General features: G+C 44.3%; 1 long non-coding RNA gene across 1 annotated transcript in view; it reads left to right on the forward strand.

The window, feature by feature from the left end:
- The window catches only part of LOC129203656 (uncharacterized), a 59109-nt gene extending 46187 nt beyond the window's left edge, over window positions 1-12922 (forward strand). Inside the window, exons 3-5 of the long non-coding RNA XR_008576100.1 lie at window positions 10733-10834; window positions 12413-12475; window positions 12569-12922. This is a non-coding gene — a long non-coding RNA (uncharacterized LOC129203656). The remainder of the gene's footprint in view (window positions 1-10732; window positions 10835-12412; window positions 12476-12568) is intronic.
- Window positions 12923-23113: the final 10191 nt, after the last annotated feature.

A 23113-nucleotide genomic window follows, 5' to 3' on the forward strand; every position in this document is an offset into this window, starting at 1 on the left:
TTAACATCAGCATGGCTGTCTTCCCCCTTCTCGGGGCTTATTTAGTGATGCATAGCTGTAAACTCACAATGCGGAGTGGAAACTTTACTGAGTAGAAACAGGGGAGAGAATTAATTTCCCACCGGAGCTCACGGTTGATGCTGCGTGATGGGGTAGCACCAGGGAGTGGGAGATAGATACATAGCCATCTGGCAGCCACAGCCCGCTCCCTCTGTCTCTCTAACAGCTTCTTCGGAAGCGCTGCCTGGGTCGTATGAACTCGACCTGCAGGGTGGGAGACGAGGGCAGTTACGCACCTAAACCACACAGAGATAATACTCACCTGTCATCTTGGGCAGCTGTTACAAAGACCCACTCCCAAAGGGCAGCTCTGAGTAGGTACGAAGCAGCATTTTCAAGGATTTGCACAGATAAAGGAAAAACAAAGCCTGAGCGTTTAATTCAAGACATCCAAGCAATGTCAGCAAAGAAACAGAAAAGCACAAATATCCCTAGTCCTAGAGCTCCGCTCCTGCCCATTAGCGGGTGGTCTGTTCTGGGGAGGGGGACCACCAGTGCAACGTGTGGGTGAGAAGAGGTTGGTTCCCAATGGTGCCAGGCTTTTGGGGTGTATCCCTGAGAGCGGTAGCCTGAGCACACTTTTGCTCCTGCCTGGGCTGTCCCCTGGGAGCGGGTGAGGACCACGTCAGCAGCTCGATTGATGCCAGTGGTGCCCCAGCAGTTGATGTCCACCAAGGAAGCTTTTCTGCAGCAGCTTCTGTTGTCATGATGGTTACTGCCATTATACTTTCAAAAATGTTCATAGCTGAAATTCAGCTTGGAGTAAGTCAAGCTATTTGATTTACAAAAGGGAGAGTTGCTATTTTTCACTCTAAACATACATCCTAGTCATTTTTGTGCTGTATTTTAGCGAGAATTAAGGTACAAGACCGAGTTCCTAACTGATGACCAATACAGTGATACCTTTCACCTGCATGTTTACTCTTAATGGTTTCCCCTCCAGTACTGCTAGTAATAAAACCTTAGTGAATATAAGAAATGTTTAAAGCTGCAGATGTTGTATCTTCTTTCCATCAACCCATTTTCTGTATAAAAGAGGTCAAATCACATTAGGTTTTTACCATTGAGATCCCATGGCTTCAAACAGAGCCATGTGAATCTGTTCAATGGAAAATTAAACTAATGTGTGCTTATATTAACACACTGAACACACTGAAACTGGCACTGGTTTGGTTTTTTGGTTGGGCTTGGTTTTTGTTCTTTGCATTAGAGAAGTTAATTATCTGACTATAAAAATGTATGGTAAAAGATCATGAATGGAAATGATTACTCTTTTAAACATTTTGTTGGACAGCGAGTTACACAAAAAAGCAGAGATTGTTGCTTCAGAGTTACTGTCTTGCTCCTCACTTGGGTATTAAATGCATTCAAATTTATACTAGCCAGTTCTTTGGTGTGCAATTTGTGTGCATGTTGATAGGGTTTCAAAAAGTGTTGGGGTTTTTTAACCCTCTGGGGACTTTTTATGTGCAAGCCAAGTGCTTCTGCACGCATGATAGAGCAATTTCTTCGCTCTGGAAAGTGCTGCTAGATAGAAATACGATAGCAGAGCAAACATTGACTTCCTCAGAATTGTTGCTTGTTCAAATAAGGATACCATAACAAAATCTTACACGTGGTCAAAAGTGCTCGCCTCTGTACTGATATGAGAGATCTCTCTCAATTTTTGGTAGGTTTCCAAACAGAGGGCATAGTTAATTGAAAGTTGGTGCACAATATAGAGAATGAGCTTATATGCACTCCTGATCTGGAAAAATCACTTAATTTAAACCTTAAATCTATTACCAAGTATTCTTCTAATGATTTAAGACTTGTTCCCTAGCTGGCGTAGATTGGCAGAGTTTTATCTTGGTGAAAGGACTCATACTGATTTACCCGCTTGGAAAATGTGAAGCTTGATGGAGACGTTTTCTTTTGTTTTTTAAATTTTAGCACTTCATCTCATTGGGATTATTTAATGCAGTGCCAATGGAGCCTGGCATATAAAGGTATATATGTATATATTTTAATTATTTTTATTTTATCTTATTAATTACCTTATAAGAGGAAGAGCGAACTACTCATTTTGTATACTAAAATCTATCACGAAAATCTGAACCCAAGCTAAGCATGTACACATATATGCAGAGCCCATTTCAAGAGCAGATACACAGCATGTACTGATTTTAAGGGGAATAATATAGTCTGTGAATGATACATAGCAGCAGTGAGGGTTTGGAAATGGAGAAAACATCAGTGAAAGGTGGAGGCTGTGTCCACACCGAAAATGGATTCACTGGGGCAGATTTTCTAATAGTGCAAACCAGCACAAGGTCTTTTCCCTTTGGAAAAGGGATACTGATATAAAACAATGGAGTATCTAGTTCAATCCATATAGCACACAGATCTATTACCATTGCATATAAGTAACAATTTCATACTTGCATTTTAAACTATTACTCCCTTCTTAAACCATATGCTAATTTTCTTAAAGAGAAGTCTAATTGCTCTCTTTATATGCAGCTCCAAGTCAAAAGCTTAATTTATCCCTCCAGTTGGATAATTAAATCATACAATGTTCATCTCTTGTGACTCTTCCTGTCCCAGAAATCTTGAATTCTTCTTCTCTAGCTGTCTTCTGCAGAGCACAGCTCCTGACAAAGCCTTCACCTTTAATTTACTTGTGCCAGTAAGACAGCAGTTTGTCTCCATTCAGAAGCAAGGCTTCATTTTCCTTTCCTTGAGTTTCACTGGGTATTTTTTTCCTAGAAAAGAAACCCCATCTCTCCCACATGTACCTTTTTCAGGCATTACAAAACAGGATGTTTTCTGGAGGTTTTTTTCCTGTTCTTCCGTGTGACCTGATTTTGCAAACCTGCAAGTACTGCCGTTTGAATCAGTAGCCTGGCTTGCAAGGGTATGGTTTTGGGAATGCATTAACTTAAAAAAAAAAAAAAAAAAAGCCATTTGAGTTGCTGTGTAGAGCAGTATGAGTATTACAGTTTTGAGCTGTTAGAGCTGGAGCTGCAAGGGTGAAGCCGCTGCATGGGAGCAGATGATGATACACTGCTGCAGGGAAGTCCTGGGAGTCACTGATGCATAGCACCCCACAGCAGCAGGCTGCAGAAGTATGGACTTGTATTGGAAAATAAATTGACGGTCTAGAAGAGTTCACGCTTGGTGAGGCATTTCTATTAGAATTCCTTCCTTTGTAAGGTTCAGCCTCCTTGCTTCATTTCTTTTCTTCAAAATACGAAGTTTTTGAAAGCTCAGCTGTGGATCGAGTAGAGCTGGGTGTGAGCAGGAGGACCGTGCACATGCCAAGAATGAAGGCCTGCCAGTCAGCCTTGCTCAGGGATTTTGCAAGATTGCATCCGATAAGAGGGATCTCTGCAGAGCCTTCCTGTGGTGTGCTTGTGGGGTTATAAGAGGTGGTACGACAGTTTGTAAAGCGGCAATTCTGGTGTTGAAACGTTGGATCTGATATTATTTCTTGGGTCTAACAGTCCCTATACCTGCAATTGGGTTAACTTTGGCCATCACGCTCTTGGTGGAACTGCTGTGTTGGTGCACGGTAAGGCAAGGGTTTGGTGAAGCAAGAGAAGCTGACCCGAAAAACGCTAGCTAAGGACTAGCTTTGTGCTTTGCTTTGTCTTAGGGTACTGGCTTGCTTCTGAGGTTTCACAGTGTAGCGTGTCTACTAGCAATGCTGAGTTTTCTTTACTGGAACTGCAGATCAGCATCTCATACTTTCCCCATTGATTTTTAAATGCTTCGTGTTTTCCAGTACATTTCATTCATGTCACTATTCAACATCGGTATTTAAACATCGTTTAAAATGACTGTGCTGGTTTAGCAGGTGCTGAGACACTGCTTGCCCTCCTTCCCCATCTTCCCCCACATCAACCCTGTAGGATCTTCTGTCTCTGCTACCCCTCTCCCAGCTGACTCAGGGGGACCCCACAGGAATTCCTGGTGGAAAAGCCAGGACATTCCTAGTATTTAAATTAAATGTGTGTTTACTTGCCGTGTGTCTGGTTTGGGTTAGGCAGCAGTCTGTCTTGTGGTGCAGTACCTTCTTGAACAAAAGACATCAGTGCTCCTGATGGTGTTTGCAGTGTTGACTTACACTATAAAGCCCTGACTGCTTTGGGCTTAAATGGGACCATAGAAGTGATGACTCTCCCTGCAACTGTGCAGAGTGCAGAGGTGGGAGGCATCACAACTACAGATTTTTTTTCCCTTCCCTTTGATCTCAATATAGCTCATTTGTCAGATTTCAGGTAACAGTCTTTGCTTTTGCAGTTGTGGTTCTTAAGTGAGCAGGTTTGATTGCAAAGATTCTTTTTTTGTTGTATGGTAAGGTGGCCTGGCACCTATATAGGCATTCTTTAAGCATCGCTAATGGTTCTCTAAGTGTTGTTTTATTTAAAACTTGTAGAAGAGTGATGCTTAAAGAATAGACTGTAGTTGAAAGAAGGGGCTGACTTGCCTGAACTAGTTTCCAGAATAGCGCACTACATGCTGTGGGTCAGCTTTAGCATCTACAAGTAGATGGGGTGGGGTTTTTTTTTTTGTGTGTGTGTGTGTGTGTGTGCATGTTAGCCTTGAGACAGCAAGGAGCCACGCAGCAGGAAGCGCTGTGATATCGGGGCAGCGATTTTGTCAGAGGTCTTGCGTGCATCTTGAAAGGTCTGCTCCTGAGATTACCTAGGCTGCTGAAGTTGCGCAGAGATGCGGACAAGGAATCCCTTTGAACACCGACCTTTCGCTTTTCCCTTTTCAGTGATAAAATATTCAAGGCAGCAGAAAGCGACCCATTTTGTGCACCGCCTGTCAAAGCGAGCAGGAGAAGGAGAGTACAGCGAGGGCCCAGGTGGAACCCAGTGAATGCAAATGATTTATGGAGTAGCTGCTTTAAGCATTTCCAATTACTTCTATCATCATCCAGTAGCATCTATTTATGGGTATGAGCTTCAACACATTGCCTAGAAGAAACGGATGGCACAGGCAGCTGCGGGGCTGGTACGCACTCCAGCATCTCTCTTTGTCCCTCTGCTAACAGGGTATTTCCTAGTGACTTTCACAGGGAAGAGAAGCCCTGCCAGGCAACCCCTTCGCTTCAGCTTGGCTTTTCCTCGCTGCACCACAGCTAAGCAAGCAAAGTTGGGTACTTGGTGCATCGTGAGCTCAGAAATGCCTTGTCAGCCTTAACAGGATTTTTTTTTTTTTTTTTTTGGTAGGCTGGAAAGGAAGGCAGTTCACCTCACCAAGCTGCACATGAGCAGGGAAGGTCCTTGATGTGGCAGCTGGTTACACGAGTGTCTGCTCTTCCCGTCCAGCCCAGAAGCATCCCTGGATGTGTCTCAGCACCTTTGTGAACCACAGCCACGCCACCCCATCCGTGCGGAAAAGTGGGAACCAGCTGGCTCAGAGAGAGAGAGGAGGCTAACTTATCTGCACACAGTCTTTTGTTTCGAAAAAAGTGCCAGGGTATGTCTGGTGGTACACATTCTCCCAGGGACTGTTTTAGAGTAACCTTATGTAAAAATGAATATTTAATTCCTCCTAGGAATTAACCATCTGTGGTTAAAACAAACACCACCAAAAAAACCCCCAAACAAAACCCCACCCAGAAAACAAACTAAAAGGGGGTGTTGGAAATAACATCATCTTCAAACAGGAGTGAGTTTGCAAAAGGAGGAGGTGAGGTGGAGCTGACAGAGTCTGAAGTTATCGAGAAACACCCAAGCCAAAGGACTCAATCATCAAACCGCCCATCAGCGCCAAATTTTACACTATTGAAGGGGGGCTTGGCAGATAGTTTGTGAAGTTGAACGGCTTGGGACACAGTGGAGCTTTTATAGGGCTTCAGTGTCCATAAGCAGCACACTTCACAGTCCTGAGAGGCTTGAAATATTTTTTTTTTCCTCTGCAGTAACAAAAGCATGTCCATACGAAGAACATATGTAATTACAAGTGATAGCAATAGATCAGCTAAAGATAGGACATTTGGATGCCACTTAAAGGATGTTACAGGTATTCTGCCTTTATGGCAGAATTCTTGTTCATTTTCAGGAGTGAGAGCTACTTCAGGGCATCTTCTTTATCTTCCCTGCCACTTTTTTTTTCTTTTTTTATTAAACTGTGTCCTATTTCTGTTTAATGCACCGAAGAGCAAGCATTACACCAATGACCTAGCTCTGATTCATTAGTGGCATCTTTAGGAAATGAAAAGTGATCAAATTCCCTTGTCAAGGCGGACGCCGATTTAGAGATCCCTCTTTTCTTAAAAATACAACCTAGAGATAAAACTTAAAAACCCTCACAACCGAGATAGTAGTTACGTGCATTTAAAATGTAAGCCGGCACAGTTGGTTGTACAAAACCATTCGCAAGCAAATAGCCTCCGAAAGACCACTGTACTATCTTCTCTTCACAGGCACCTAGGTCCTCTCTAGTAACCGATTTTATGAAATACAGTATGTCTGTTAACCAACAGAACTGAACTCTTCAGTTGCTTAGTAACTAATCCAATCCAAGGAGGAAATAAAAATAGCATACATAATTTTAGAACCTTTAGGACCTTTGCCAAGCAAAATATTCTCACTAGCAGCAGTCAGGTTTGTGATTTGAATAGGTTAGCTTAATAGAATAGATTCTATTTGTTTTATGTAGATAAATGGTACTTGCTTTTCAAATCTGATTAATTGCGTATCCGGGCCATTAGGTCTTGTAGCTTCTGTACTCCTCCACAAGTTTATTTAACTAAAAATATAACATAACTAAATATAATATAAATAAAAATGGAAAAATGTTTTAGTTGCCGGCTTCTTTTCAGCCTTAATCTGGTTAAAAAGCTGAAGACTGCAGTATAACTCGATAAATCACATTATATTGCCAGGAGGAATGTCATAAGCATCTGCTTAATTCAAGTGTGGGTTTTTTTCTATACTCATCTGTAAAGCTTGTTGAGAGGAAAAAGGATATTATTTTAAAAAAGATATTATTGCCACCATTGGTGGAAATTGCCATATGGTAACATAGCACCGCTTATTCTAGCAAGGTAGGAGCCTGATACATTTGGTTTCTCTAAAAATAATTCTTTAGCTGACAAAATATGCATCTTGTTTTAAAATCGGTCTTCAAAGATTTAGTATTTGTCTGCATTTTTAGAGGCTTGCTCTGTTTTATGCACGCTGCCCATGCGTTTGACAAGTTTCATACACGAGACTTTCGCAAATTACAGCAAGGATCTGCATTTTTTTCCCCACAATTTAATCAGCGTCGCCACTGGATGGAGGATTTGCAGGACTAAACCCTAACGTGTGTGTGAATAGCGTCGCCGAAGTCAGCTCTCTTGCCCTTATTCCTGAATAAGGTAGGCGGTACGGGCTCCGATATTCATGTAATGCATGTATTCTGAAGCAGTCACGGTGCGTTGGGTTATCAAAACAGATAGAGCGCTCCTTTCGCAAAACAATTTGAATACCAACTTCCGAGTACATGAATTCTGATTTAATTCCCCGCTCCTCTGAACCACACATTCGGGAAGGTCTCAGGTATTCCTTAATCTCTTTCAGTTCGATAAGTGTTTTAATGTAGGGCGAAAAGCGCTCAGATGCAGTTTTATGTGGCTGGTACATTTTGCTTGAAGAAGAATGCATTTTTTTTAGATGTAGTGATTCAGCACGTTTTTCATTCCACTTTCGGATTATCATCCTGCAGGGTAAAAAGCTAAATATAGCAAATACATGCCTTGCATAGTAGTTTTAATACTTTTTGCTTAATGCTCTTTTTGCTGGTGGAGTTTCAGGCGCTGCTGTTCTTATTTTCGCCGTTTTAATTTATTAATACGGCGAACAGGCTCATCTGAAGCGAATTAAGATTTTTCATCATTGTGTGCTGAAAGAATAGCATGCCAAATCAAAGAGGAAGTTTCCACTGGAACATCATTGTAATTAGTTTACGTGCCTGAAACCAAGAGAGATGTAGTAGTTATGTCCGTGACTGAGAAATAGAGACGCAGGAGTTACCCTGCAAGCCCATCGCGTGGTCCACGGAGATGCCCGGGATGAAGTTTCTGGGGGCAGCGGCAGGAGACGCGGCGTGGTCCTCCGTGTTGGCGTTTGGGGTGAATCCAGCGGGAAGGGAACTCTTGCATGGAGCCAGCGCTCATTTTCTGCCTGGAGCTCCTGGTCTTTGCCACCCTGGCAGCTTGCCTGACCTCAGAGGTCTGCCTTGAACGTTTGTATTTTATTGAGGATAAAAAAATGCAAGTGCTGTGGTAAAATGTAACTTGATACGCTACTAATTTTTTTTTTCCCTAAAGAAGTTCAGAAAACATTGCATTAATACAAGGATTTGTGGCCAAAATGTATTATGCAGTTAATTCGAGTAAATTGCAGTTACTCTGTAGCAAATAATTACCACCTGTTTCACATCTGCCTCAAATCCACTCAAAATACAGCAATCTAGTCATCATTCTTGTATTATTTATATAGTTTTATTATTTGCAGTTAGACTTCTATTTACTTACCCGATTCACAATTTTTTCATGCCTTCTGTACACAGAATGGTGAATTTAATAACCTCCTTTGGATTTGTTTATAAAACCTTTCAAAATACGTTTGCAACGCGTGACAGGGCTCCCCGATACGCCGCAGACACTTGGTGGCCTTTTTCATCATGAGCTGCGGTTGGGAGAGTGCCACTTGCTGCCCTCAGATCTCAACACCGCCGTTTCACCTTCAAAAATAGTCCGCGTTAACCTGTCACACGCGTGGTCTCCCGGGCTTTTTTTTCAAAGTCACATTTTGCCCTGTTAAGACGGGAGCTTCTGGGTTGCTTCTTCAAAGCACTGGGATGCTTTGATGTTGGGATGGACAGGGAGGCAAATGAGGGATTTTAGTAAGGACCATCACCTCCTGCGAGGGTGGCCAGATATGATGGAAACGCAAAGGAAAGACAGGGACAAAAGCCAACTGTACGCCGCTTTAAAATACCCAAAACGGTCTGCAAGCGGGGATTGGGCTTTCTGTGCTTTGTGCCGATCGTTCTCGCTCGCAGCAAGACGTGTCGTCGTGGTTTCTTTCGATATTACACTTCACAACAAAACGGCGAGTGCGGGAAGGAGCGCGAGGGGTTAATTCCTTGCAGCGCATCTAGGCCATCCCCTGAAATCACAGAGGCAAAGCCAGCTGAGCGGTGAGTCAGGCCACCCTTCCTCTCCAGCACAGGAATAGCAAGAATCAGAAATTTTGCCCTCAGCTGTGCTGGCGTGCAGGGCTGCGGAGGAAAGGCACGGGGAAATACAACCGGTTACTCGCCTCTGAGTTTCAGGTCTTTTCCATTACACCCAACTGGTATGTATGGTTTTGCAGCTCCGATACTGAGAGCAAAACGTGGTCCCCCATACTTTCAGTCTGAGTTTAGGGTGATTTGCCTCCCAAGATGCATTTCTGTGGCAACACCCCATCTCCCCTTCAATTTTCCACCTTAGGTAGGAATTGGTTTTCCATACGGGCAACTCCATTTCATGTCTGTAGTGCCTTCTTCACGTTAACCTCTCTCACAGCAGGAACGGCATTCCCCTCCACTATAAGCGTCTCTGCTCGGTTGTGATGCAGCGCTCGTGCGCAGCGCGTGCAGATGCGGGAAACCTGGATGCGTGCTTCTGTTCTGACACGCTTCCTCGGGAGGGGAGGGCAGCGATGGGCTGGGATCTCCAAATATTTGTTGAAGGTGGAGAAAAAAAAAAAAATTATAGCTAATAAAAGTTAAGCTCGGAGGATTCCAGGGGAACGAGTCACAAACTCAGCAGCACTATTGCACGTCTTTGTGATACCTCTCAAAACTGCCTGTCAAAATCTCCCATTAAGGAGAATCGCAGATTAGTAATTATGCGCATCTATTAGCTAAGCATCCATTCTTTCTCTCGAATGCTTTGTGGCAATATCTCTCCAAAGAAGCGCATATCTCATCTCGGTGTCTGCTAGATGGCCGTAACACCTCCCCAAGGGAGATGCCTCTGATAACACTATATTAAAGGCAGGGCTTGGTTTTATCTTTTAAACCGCTATCACACAAGCCAGCGCACAAGGAAAGACACCTATTATAATTTTGTAGACAAACGCTGACAAAAGCTGCCTGCACACGTGCGCACACCGAGAAAAATTCAATGTTCACGTTGCAGGAGGCTGTGATGATGACAGGAGTACTTTTATTGTCAGCTCTGCTGGGGAAGGAAAAAAACCCCACAAACCTTATTTGTGCAAATAACCCGAGCTTAGCTTCATTCCCGAGCGTCCTATTTGCACGTGTGAGTGTGTTTTGTCAGCTATGTCTTCAGGTACAGATTCTCATCTTCAAATGCTCGTGCTTGTTTGTGTTAAACAGATTAGTGCCATAATAACGCACACCCCCGCAGAGACATGGATACTGTATAGTAAGAATCCCAAATACATGGTGGTCTTGGGTTTTTGTTGTGGGTTTGTTGGTTGGTTTTTTCCCCAGAAAATGCTTAATTAAGCTCTCTTATGCATAGTTTTCCTAACTGTATTTTGTTCATTAATGGAGAGCAAGTCTGAAAAAGAACTAAGAGCAAAACTTGAAGCAAAAGATAATAAAATCCATTGCTATTAATTAAGCTGAAATCCTGAAACATGCCTCCTTCCAACTTGTTATCTTCCAGATCCTAGATTACTTCATTCTTTCAGTGACTACTGCTAGACAGACGCATCCTGTTGTGATAAAGGGGACCAGCTGGATTTAGGACTGTGGCTTCGCGTTTGTGGTACGACTGACCATATGTGATTCTCTGTCAAGTTTGCAGCTTTAATGGGAAATCTCTGAAGTATTTGCGCTTTGATTCATGGTTTTTTTCACTGGGTTGGTAACAAAAGAGGGGATGGCTTTGTGCAGCCGGCTTGCACTAACGTAGATCGCACCACAGTCTCTGCAAAGGAGAAGGAAACTCTTGCATACTTGTCCTTAAGAGTTGCTTTGGGCTGGGGTTTTTTTTGTTTTGGTTTGTTTGGGGATGTTTTGGTTTTAGTTGGGTTTGGGTTTTTTTTTTTTTAGGAAAAAATAGCCGGGACCAGAAACTACATTTCATTAGGGATATAATTTTGAATTCTTATGCTGGTCGTGGTTTTTATCTGGCTTCAACAGAACTGAGTAATTTTGTTAATTGTTACTGTCTTCCTGCCTGCTTTGAGAACTGTGCATTTCCAACCTTTGCAGGTCTGTGAACAGAAGGGTGGCTACTTGTGAAAGAATTATAACAAACAATAGATAGAATTTGGTAGGTTGGGGTCTTTTTTTTTCCTTAGAAGGAGCACTATCAAACCCCCGGTCAACTTTTCTGATATTCTGATCTCAGTGTAATTTATTTGAAAGTGTGTAAAGGATGTGCTTTCCATCCTTTTATTCATGTAAGGCTCAACCATGAATGTCTAACGCCCTTTGCTAAAAAGACTATTTAAGTTCATAGACCTGAATTTCTCATTTATGTCTTTTGATGCATATATGTTGTTTTCTTGCTCAAATGGTATTGAACAGCTGGTATCTCTGGCTGTAGGGAGAAATGGTACATTGTGCAAACCTTGCCCACGAAACTCTGCTCGTGTGTCTCCGTCCTGACCTACAACATCCTTGCTGATCTCTGAGATCCTGTCCTGGATGCTGAATATCCTTCCTGTCCACTGAAGACTGTAGCAGTGTTCCCTTAGGAGAGGCACCGTGCCACAACACTGAAGAAAATCTCAAATTCCTACAGCTTTATTAGACCTTCTGTTAACCTGGCTGTCATGTTATGTTAGCTCTCCCTATCCCCAAACTGTGACTTGGCCGTTAAAGGTGTGGTGGACAAGAGCTGAAGGTAGGAATAGGAAAATTCCCTTCCTTCTGCACTCTACGCAAGTTTTACTCAGAACGTGCAGTGAGTGTATTATCATTTTTAATGGGTTACTTTCCTCTCCGTTCTGTCTGCTCCTCTGAGCTCTCTGGGTTTCAGCCAGAAAAGTCAAATGCCACAGGAAAATCTCATCTTCTAAGATTTGCAGCCCGAAGGCAATTGGCGAGGCATCAAAACTTCCAAGTCAGCCAAGTGTCTTAAGTCCCCTGTTAAACAGGCACAGAGAGAAAGCCAAGGCTTAATACTCAGTACCCAGCCCTGGGCTTACCGTTTGCCCCTTAGTCAAATACTTACCACGTTTGATTTCTATATTGCCAGTGGCTTCTGGCCGGACTGCATCTTCTCTGCATCTTCTCAAACACTGAACGTTTGAACAGTACCTTAATTTTAGCAACTGGTGTTTGCAAACAGCATCTTTTAAGAGAGGGGTTTGGTTTGTTTTTTTTTTTCACCCAGGACTGTCGAAACCCAGGGACTGAGCAAAGCAGGCAAAGCAAGGAGCAGCTCCCTCCTCCATCGGTGAGGACGATGCTCAGTAGCGCTGGGTTACAGAAGATGGGGGAGGTGGGATGCTTCTTACTGAATTGCTGCACCTTTATGCTTTTCACCCAGGGTTTTCGTGATGAAGGAGGGGCAGAGAGGAGGCATCCAAGGAGTGATGCAGGCATCTGAGTCTCTGTTCACCTCGCAGCTGTGGAAATCTCCGTGCGGGTGGTGAGGGAGCATGCTCTGTGCTGCCGTCAGGAGGGAGGAAGAGGCGAGGGCCTGGGTGCCCGAATGCTTTTCCTGAAATATCCATCATTTCGGGTTAGGTGCCAGCGCCCTCGGTCCAGGGGCTCTGCCTCTGTCGCACAGGGAGCAGGTGAACAGAGACGGAAAGATTTGTCACTTGTTTTTTGCTGGTAATTCCTCTAAACAATGAATCTGGTAATGGGCCGTAGATTTCCCAGGTGAAAGCCAGCTTGTTATCGCGTAGATGTGAGTATTTTCCAATAAAGGGTTTCTAAAATGGAGGCGTTGGCATCCAATTCTTTATGAAAATCGTATATATATCTAAGTGAAGGCTGCATTATTTAAGTACACTGAAAGAAAATGGTACACAAGTATTTTGTGCATATTTGAGATCCTTTTTCCTTTGAGGCAAAACTAAAATTAAAAATGAACAGTACAAAATAAAACAGATCAGCCTCTCTCCCCGACGAGGCCGTACCGCAGCAGAGCGTTTAGTGAGGACCATGTTGTTACCTGCCCCAATGGTGGGATGCTGATGGGCAAAAGGATACTTCCAGGTCTTCGCAGGCCCTGTGCATGTGGCTGTACTGTTGGCAATCAGGTAGATAATGCCTGCATTTTATTTTAAAGTGCTGTTTTACTTGCACCGTTCTCTATTGTTGTAAATCAGTTTCCTAAAATGCATGGGTTGCTGGGGTTTTTTCCTCCTCTCAGATGTACAGTTCAATACTTCTGAATATTTGATCATATAAGCATTAGACCCTGATCTCCACGCCTGTAAAGCAGGTTGTGTGAAGTACCACAGAGTGAGCCCTGTCATGAATGGTAGCAGCCCTCTCCCTGCTGCTACTCGGATAATGGGGGAAAGGCTCTGACTTGTCTCAATATTCCATTCAGCAAGCAAATCTTCATATTACTCCTTTAAATCAAAATGGGCTGTGACGCCCTAGACTAGTACGGTGCCTATCAGAAGTGTACGTTTCATCTAAACGTGTCTCGGAGACTATTTATTTTCTCATTATAAAGAATATGCTGGCCTGATGTAAATGTCAGTGAGCTTAATGCATTGTCTGCAATGAAACAAATCTAAACCAGTAGCAAGAGTCAGGCCTGGGTCCTAGGAACTGCTGAAGAGGGCTTGCTTTCCCTTTGATTTTTAAGCACTCTGGGTTTGAGTCCCTCTGCCCGCCAGTTTGCGTCTCGGTCGACCTCAGAAGGGCAGTAACTTTGCACACACCTCTTTCTCTCAAATGCTTTGTGGCAAGAAACTATTCGTCATAATGTAGATGATCTAACAGGTTGTGGTGTGTGAGGGGGTTGGTTTGTTTTTTAACAAATATTTCCTCAGTTTGGATTTTAAACATTCCCATACACAGTAAGGAAAATGTGAACGAGACGTCCTTCGTGAACAGATGTGTTGGTGGGAAGGAGTCTCCTGTGCGCAAACAGGACAGTGTACAAACCATGTGGTGTTCAGTTTTGTTGTCTGCAATCGGTAGCAAGAGACAGTAAAGCATCTGGAAGATGATTTTGAAGTACACGTGCATTGTTTTGGTGAAAACGGCAGAAAAAAAGCCAGAAAATCCTTTTGGATTTCACCATGATGAAGCAAAGTCCCTCTATCAGGACATCTAAAAGTATTCCTGAAGTCTTCAGTGTTAATGATCAACATTGATTACAAGGTGATTTTTCCAACAGAGAATCGGCTCACTAAAAAAAGCATCTTGCTGTGCATATATAGCACGTACCAGCCTCTATTAAGGGATCAGCTGATTATTATTCTGCTACCGGCTTTTATTTTCTTCTTCTACTCCCTCTCTTGCGGGAAGGCTGCATACAAATATAGCAATCGATTGAGAGGAGATGTTCTTCCTTTACGAGATTAATTACAAACATAGGGATGCTGTGTCTAGCCCATGTGTATGATTGATCTTGTAGGAGGAAATGCAATAGGAAACTAATGCTTCCTTTTATCCAGTAAGCAAAGTTCAGAGATGTTTACATTCTGCTAGGTAAGCATAGCTGTCTAAAGACGTGAAGACGGATGGACTGTCCTGTCAGCACAAATTCGTGCCGAGGTAACAGGCTACACGCTGTCTCTCTGCGGACCTCTCTCCAGCCAGGAGGCTGTAGGGCCAGAATCGCTAGTTTAGCAAACAGCTTAATTGTTTCACATTTTAATTAGCGGGGAGATGCGGGCAGAGTCGATGTGCTACAAGGGGCAGCAAGGGGAAGGTGGTGGCGGTGGACCGCGCCGGTGGGGCCGTGGGGCGAGGAGGAGGAAGGCTCCTGGTGATGCCGAGCACGGGGCAGCCGTCACGGGGCAGCTCTTCGGAAATTGCAAGGGTTTGCTGGTTTGTTTTTTTTTTTCTTTAAATCCTGGCTGGCGTAAGGAGCGATCTGCGTATTCGCTCTCAGTGGCTCGCAGCGCGTAGCTGTGGAAGCATCTGCAAAAAGTGCGGCGCTTAGCTGCCCTTGTTTCTATTTGTATATAAATATAATCTTATGAGCCCTGGATTTGGCTCAGGGTCCTTCTGAAAAGGTTCGTTTTGTTCTCAGGCACAGGCTGGCACTTGTGTTTAGGCTGAGAAACAGTGTCAAAGGTGACGGATCCAGCTTAGTGACTCAGCCTTCTCCCTCGCAGTATTTTAAATAACGGATGTGCTACTGCTGATATTTAACTCCTGCCAGAGCTGCTGAAATATATGGTGGGTTTAAAATACTGACACAACATCGAATGTCTCCTCAGGCAGAGGAGGAGGTCTCCACCTGGGATTGGTTTTCTCGAAAAAGAAATCGGAGGGAGGAGGAGGAGAGGGGAGCCCAAGCCATAATATCTAGTAACAGTGTAAAAATGCCCTTCACCTGAGGCAGCAAAGCAGTCAGCTCTAGCAGCGTGTCGACGGAGAATCCTGAAATCGATGCTGCAGCCTGCATTATATTTATATGAGCATATGCACTGCGCTGATGACGGGGGAGAGAAAGGGCTGTTCCCTGCATTAAAATAATTAGTGTAATAAATACAGCCTGGCGAGCGCCAGAGGAAGTAGGGATCCCTTTGTTCACATCTCGCCACTTAGAGCTGGGTAAGCAAGTCTGGTGGAGTTAAGCTCAGAATTTACTCACCCTTTTATTCTCTGCCTAGAGGTCTTGAGCAGGATGCTCTGCTGAGGCCAGAATTCACAAGCGATGCTCGATCTCTGCTGCCTCAGGAGCAACGTCGAGGATTTGGGGGGGGGTCTTTGCTTTTTCTTCTTTCTGTCCATGCAAATCCCGCCTGATAAACATGGATCCCTTTGCTGTTCAGCAGTCAGTTCGCTAGGCTTGACAAAGGTTATTGCAATAATTGATGTTCCTCTTCTAATAATTAATGTTAATGAGTCCACTAAACAGTAAACAAGACAACAAAGAACTGTTAATGAGACAGTCTTTACTCATTTGTTTAATCTTTTAGTAAGATAATGGGCGATAAATATATCGCTATTCAGCCATCTTCAAGTCCTTAATGCGTGGAGAGTGTTTTAAAAAGAGATTTGAGCTGATTTTTTACACTTGCATTTAGTAAATTCAGCTGACTGGGTAGGTGGGGTGCCTGAAAGAATTGGGAGACCTATATAATTAAGTGCCTTGACATTCTGCTTCTGAAGGACATTGGCGGATATCCAAACGCTATGTTCTGCTCTCAAACCATTTAATTGAAACCATACAAAAAAAGGGGGGGGGGGGGGAGGAGGGAGCAAAAGAGAGGGAGATGTTGGCAAAAACCTTATGTGCAGTTTTTCACTATTGGATTGACCAGACAGGGCAACAAAGCTGATAAAACAGGATTAGCAAAATTGCATTGTTGGATATTATATGCTGTGTGACATGTACTACAGCAAAGGAATTTGGCAGGATTAACCTGCAGAGGATAAAGATGTACCAGACAAGAGGGCTGAATTAATAGACTGCTGTGACCAAAGCAAGGAAATCTATTTGCATGGGATATTAAGGGGGGTAATAACCTTGTGGGGTGGGGTTGCAGTTGATGTCCCAAGTCCTGCGTCGACCCTGCGCCCGAGTCCCGCTCACCGCCTGGAGGCTTAGCTCACTGGCACGATTTCTCGTTACGCTCTTCTGTTTCTAAATATATTAAGAAAAAAAAAACAAACTAATTCCTATGCAGGATTATCTGTGTTATTGGGGGTTTTTTGTGTTGGTGTTGGGTTTTTTTCCTCAAACTGAGTTTATTTTCCTATTTATAGATGAGATTCTTCTCCTAATGCACTAGTGTCATCCTAAAGTAAATATTTGGTTTCGGTGGTTTTCCTCAGGGCTTCTAGGCCCGGCCAGCCGGATGGCATGGGGAATGCAGTTCCCTAGCTGCTGGTTACTCAGCTGTTTAGGAGATTGTACACTTACATATGCGTAACCTAGCTGAAATCATAAGAAAGCTTTCAGACCACGCAGCATTAAAGGACATGAAAGCTATTGCCAGTAGGTGACTGAATAAAATCATACTAAGTAAAAATGGGAGAAGATTAAAATTTCAGCTCAGATGTACTCTAAGACTACGTCGGAGTATTTGACCAAGGGGGTAAAGAAGCAGAAAACCAACTTCCATCTCTGATACATTAAGGGGAGAGAAAATAGATTAAGTGTTCATTTCTCACTTGTATGACATAGAATACTGTTTTTTTTACTTGAAAAGCCTTTAAAATTGGCTTCTTCCAGGGAGCAAGCAATGCATATACAGTAGCCTGCTTTTTTTAAGTAGTCTGATATACTTTAGCGCAGATTGCATGAAAGGTTTCAGAAGGATTTAAACAACCTTGAAAAAGGCTCATATCATTTGTTTTCCTTTTCCCACCCACAGTACTAGTGGCAGACTTTAGTGTTCCCAGGGAACAGAGAACGTACAAAAAGTATTTGGCGTCACTCCGCGTGTGACACAACGTGCTTTGTCAAGTGTGCTCAGTGCCACCACACGCGGTGAAAGATCTGCTCAGGGAGACGATTCACCTTCACCCGGCATTATCGTGTCAGCATTGATCAGCAACAGCCAAAACACGAGTTCAGCTTTCAGGCTCTTCCTTTCAGGGTTGAAGGCTGAATAATAGACACGCATAAAATATAAATACATTAGGTTTTTTCCAACATGTTAAAATTCTAGAAACTGCTCTTTAAATAAAAGCTCCGTTAGTACAACATGACTGAGACTTTACAAGTGTGTGCGCATGCACGGGTGTCAAGACATTTAGCTCCATTTCCTGCAGCAACCAAATTGCATAACCTGTCTTTCTGCGCTATCTTCTGTTAGCACGTATGGTTATCGCTCTTCTGCCCAGGGACTAAACGTGACCATGTCTCCCTTCTCTGCAGGGGAAAGACAATGCATGAAGCTTCCTTTGGATTAAATTGGGCAGTGGGCGTGGATGGGGGGGGATGCTTCCTTCATCAGCCAGATCAGAAGTTTTGCCTCCACATCTGACCTGTTTCAGGAGAACTATGAAAAACCAGCAGTTTCTCCCTGGAGGTTTGCTAGGTTTCGCATTGCTTGCTTTTTGTCTGGTTTGCTTAAGGACTCCTGCAATGGGTCCTCATCCCGGGGATAGTCCCAAGCTGATTCACAGAAACTCTGCTTTCTTTTGGGTTTTTGTTGCTGAGGAAAGTCCATAATACACAGGATGAAGTTTATTATTTGCTTATTTTCACATGTGCCTAGAGGAATTAGCCCAATAAGGAGTTGTTGGTAACCCCTTAAGAATGACCTATTTCAACCAAGTCGCTGTACCACCCCTGCAGCATTTTGAAGGGAATCAGGGAGAAGCCTGTGTTCGTTTCCACATTTTTTTTGCCTGCTTGAAAAGCTGCAGGACTACCTGGACCTATGCTCTCCCCCAGGCTGTTCCTGTAGTGCTGCAGCATTGCAACACACAACTCTCATGCTGCCTGAGAGACGCTGCGTGCGGGCCACGATGGTCAGCGTGCTCACCAGTGTCAGCCCTACACAGGCAGGGGAGATTTCTTTTTCCCTTGAGCAATACAAAAGCCCCAGAATCTGTAACTCCCTGCGTGGCTTTAAAAGAAGATCAGCTTTCCTGGTCAGTAGTGGGTTGTCCCCCTCAGCTTCCGCGAGCTCCCGAGGGATGGGCGACTTGAAGGGGAATGAAGGGCTGCAGACTGGGACATTCTCAGGTCCCAGCAGGACTTCTGTGGGGTGGGAGCACCTTTCTGAAGGCCAACGCATTGGGCAGCTTCTGGGAACGGACCACACGCACGCCGGTGTCTCGCCTACCTCAGAGGAGCAGACATGGCGCAGGCGTGAGGGTTAATGGTGGTGTCACGGTCGGGAAGCCCACGCAGTCCCTGGGGCACCCCTCTCCTTCTGACAACGCCCTGGGATCTGTGAAAAAGCAGCCTGTTTCTCCTGTGTCTGAGGGCTTGGTGGAGTTTCCAGGTTGCTTCCCCCACCTGCAAGCCTCCATCCCCCAGAGATGAGCGCAGGAAATGAATAGCTGGAACGCAGCTCTGCGTGTTACCACCATCGCACTGCGGTGCCCACCTCTACGAAGCAGGAGATCTTGAGTGCGGAGCCGGTTTACTGCTTTTATTTCTTTTAGTTTTTTTCCTTGGAGACATACACCCTTCACACTTCCATATTTTAAACAGGCAGGGGTATATAACCCTTGGGATCGATGGACCTAACCCTGTTACTTTGTTTTCCAGCACGCGGAGGGATGGAAGATGGACTCCGGAGGAGGGCAGAGCGTGGAGGAGCCCGGCCGGGGGGCCCCCTCGGGTGCCGTGCAGCAGCTGGTGTTGTGAATCAGGCCGTCACCAGTCGGAGAACGGCTACTTCACAACACCAGGGTCGCACCGCACCACGGTTCAACCACTGGCCGGAGAGGAGCGGAGGTTCCCGCGGGCAGGCAGGGGACAGGGAGCAGCTCCTGGCTGCCTCCGCCCGAGCCCAGACCTGCAAAGGTAATCAGGTGCTCAACTCCTATTTAGGCACCGGCCTCCCACTGAAGTCTGAAATAGAAGTTAGGCCCCTAAATATCTCTGTGGGTCTGGCCCCGAGAGCCTGCCTTGCTGTGCAGTGCAGAGCAGTGCTCCGGCAGGCACGGGGCAGCGCTGTCAGCCGCGCAGTCACTGCCTGTTTGCATGGTGTGTGCATGTTAATGAAGGGTTAACTTTTATTAAGCCATGGGAGGGGGGAAAAAAAAAAAAAAGGCTCTGCATGCTCCGTCTGTAGTTCTCCCTGACAGTTTTGTCTGTGGTCCTTGCTTACGACTAGTCCTGATCCCTTCCCTATCCAGACACGTAGACGTATTGCCTGTAAACGATGCTGTATGTACCAGGAAAGAAGCCAGACTCCTTAGAAATGGCACTAAAACAGCCCTAGGTATGCTGTAATGAATGAAAAAGCACCTGAAATTAACAGTGAGGTTGCCCAGAAGTGGTACCAACAGCTGCTGTCCTTAAAATAGAGAAAAATGTTAGATTTTGCATTGCTTAAGCAACGCCTCATAAATTATTAGGAATAGAGGGGCAGCAAACCACACTCAAACCCACCCTGTCTGGAGTGGCCCTGTAACATGTGCCATGTGTTTCTGATCTGAAATGCAAGTTCTTCCCTGCCGCCTCCCTCGTACCTGAACGCCAGTGTGATGTGAGGGGTTACAGCAGAGTGCTTTCCACCCGAAACCGAGCTGTGTTCATGGAGGTCAGCACAAAGCTGATGGCCGTATACAATCCCGTAAGTCAAACTGAAATGCTGTTCAGTTTTGATCTCGGTCTCAGGATGATGTTTTCTCTGGTGGGTTTTCCCAGCTCTGGTGGGTTTTACCTTGCTCCCACTCTGCAAGATAGGCTGGCTACATGCTCTCAGGTGTGGCTGGCTGGCTGTTCTCTTGTAGGACATAAACCACTGCATATATCTAAAGCCAAGAACAGAGAAATGCAGAGAGCAAGCAATCAAGGTAACATAGAACTGATGAGGGATTTTTTGAAAGTTTTCTTTGTTATCCTAACTCATCTGATTGAGGCCGGCAGTAAAAATTACTTAAATCCCACCTGGGGATTGCTGGCAGGGAGATAGACGTAGGAGAGAGTCAGGATATACACAAGATCAGAAATAGCATGGGACAGCTGGAATTGCACGTGAAAAGAGACAAAGGTGGTTACAGTAGACCCATCCTAATTTTTCTGTTCAAGTGGGCTTCCTCCAGAGGTAACCCTGAGTTCCTTTCATAGCAAAAAGTCCACAACCAAACTGTGAACAACGTGAGAGATGTATGGGAGGCTCACTCGTACATTAGGAGGGGGCAACCTGTTGATGCAGGCTAGCATTGGCTTTTTTTTTCATTGGTCAGAGGAAAAGCAAGACCATGTTTCTAGTTCCGGCACCACGGCAAGGAGGAGTGTGAATGTGTCAACCTGACATGCAAGAAGTCTGTTTAATAAAACTTGTTCTTTGCTAACACAAACTGTGTGCTCTGTGTGGTAGTCTCATTGTTCATTATAACCTCGTTTTAAAGCGTGATACCTTTTACTCCAGGGTTTGTTTCATGAGGTACAATACACAATTCTTTAGAAACCGGAGGCAACCATGAAATAGCCCCAGTAACACTTGCTCACACGCACTGATTTACATGAGCAGCTACTCATATACAGAACTAAACACCATTTCATCTTTTATTATGAACTAGAAACCTGTTTGACCTATTCAGCTTCTGTCAGTAAATACGCATAACATTTGAAATAGGTTAGTGCTTAATATCCGCTGGCGGGTGACCGGATAGACTGTCTCCGTACTTCTCTGAGTGTGGTGTGTGGAGCCAGGCCATTTTCAGTTCCCTTCGTTAAAGAATTTCTCGGGAACGTCACACTTCAAAGGTACCTTTGGGGCATTTATTGTACTCCCTGTTTCTAACTTGAATCCATCACACTTTATGCTCTTCTAAAGTGATTTTCTAGCAACTTAATGCATGCCATAATGTAACGTTGCTGCAGAAAATCAAGCACTCCTGCTTGTCATTGCGGAGCCTGATTGTGTCATCTCGTGGGGTGGATTGCAAGCTGGCTAGCTGACCGTCAGCTTCAGGTGATGGAAGCAATTTCTGTTTGCTCCTTTCAGCAGTTAGAAGTACTTGATGTTAGCGCGTGCCGCAGTGAAAGGTGAATGCACAAAATAAATAGTTTAATGTGGGTTTTAAATTTGTGTGAGTGTTATTCTTAAATAAGTGCCTATGGTTTGTGTTCATGTCAACCCCAGTTCTGGCTGCTGAGCTGGAAGAAGAGGGGCTTGCTGGGTTTTTGGGTAGCCCCCAGAACGGGAGGTCCTGGCAGTCTGTGGGTACGCCTGGAGAGCTTTCTGGTGCTTTCCAGATCCTTTTTCCTATTTTCATACTATTATCAAAAATGGTAGTTTACTCCCCAAAAAATACCCCATTAGAATTGTTGAAAGGCCTAATTTTATAATCTTAATAAAACACTATGCACAGAAAAAAAAAAGAGCAAAGTCTATCAAAGCTGAGATGCTGGGCTGTAATCTCTTATGAGATTTTTTTATTTGTAAGGGGTTGTTATTCTAAAAGCGCTTTTTGTACTTAAGCAAATAATATTTCATTTCACCCTTGAACCCCTTAAAATCTAAATCTGATGGGTTTATTTTCTTAGTGCATCCACTTAGTACTACGACTGTTCTTCAATTATTTTGAATGGCTGTCTTTGTTTCCTTCCCAGGCTCACCAGCAGTGCACATAGCACTTCAGAGAGGAGCATCCTTGTAAATTTTGTTCTCTTTCCCCTGCATGCAGAAGCCAAGCTGACAGACACAGTAGGGCTCAGCATCTCTCACTTTCTGCGTTCGCACGCAAGCTGCTTTGTTATCGTGGGGTTCCTCATGAAAAGTGCCATTAACGGATTTCCTTTTCGTCTCTTTAATTGGGCTTCCTCTTTGGCAAACAACTAATATGAAATTAAAATGATATTTCAGGCAGCGTTGCAAAACAAACAGTAGGTGGGACTGAATTTTGGTACCCACAAACCTGAGTCAGGTTTTATTTCAGTGCTGTAACAGCATCTCAATAGGAGGGAGAAACTACAGAAACAGTCTTCAAGCATCTTCACGCAGTGAGCAAGAGGCGATGCTAAGGAGGAAGAAAAGGGGCTTGTTCATGGCTACTGTTTTAAAAAACAAAGGAGGATTTTGATAGGAAGGCCGATCAGGTTAAATAACCTGTGAAACTCCCATCAGTTTATTCAGTGCTCGGTACTTGGAAATCATTCCTGTAGGACTTGTCCTTTATCCAGCACGTGGCGAAAAGATGGCCAGTGGCAAAACAAGCAGGAAAACAGAAAAAAAGGCAAAATGAACAAACAAAAAGGAATTGGGAGGGAAGGGAACGGCGTCCGTGCAGCAGACATTGAGGCTGTCGG

The sequence above is a fragment of the Grus americana genome, chromosome 2 (genome assembly GCF_028858705.1).
Source record: "Grus americana isolate bGruAme1 chromosome 2, bGruAme1.mat, whole genome shotgun sequence".
Classification (NCBI taxonomy): Eukaryota; Metazoa; Chordata; class Aves; order Gruiformes; family Gruidae; genus Grus; species Grus americana.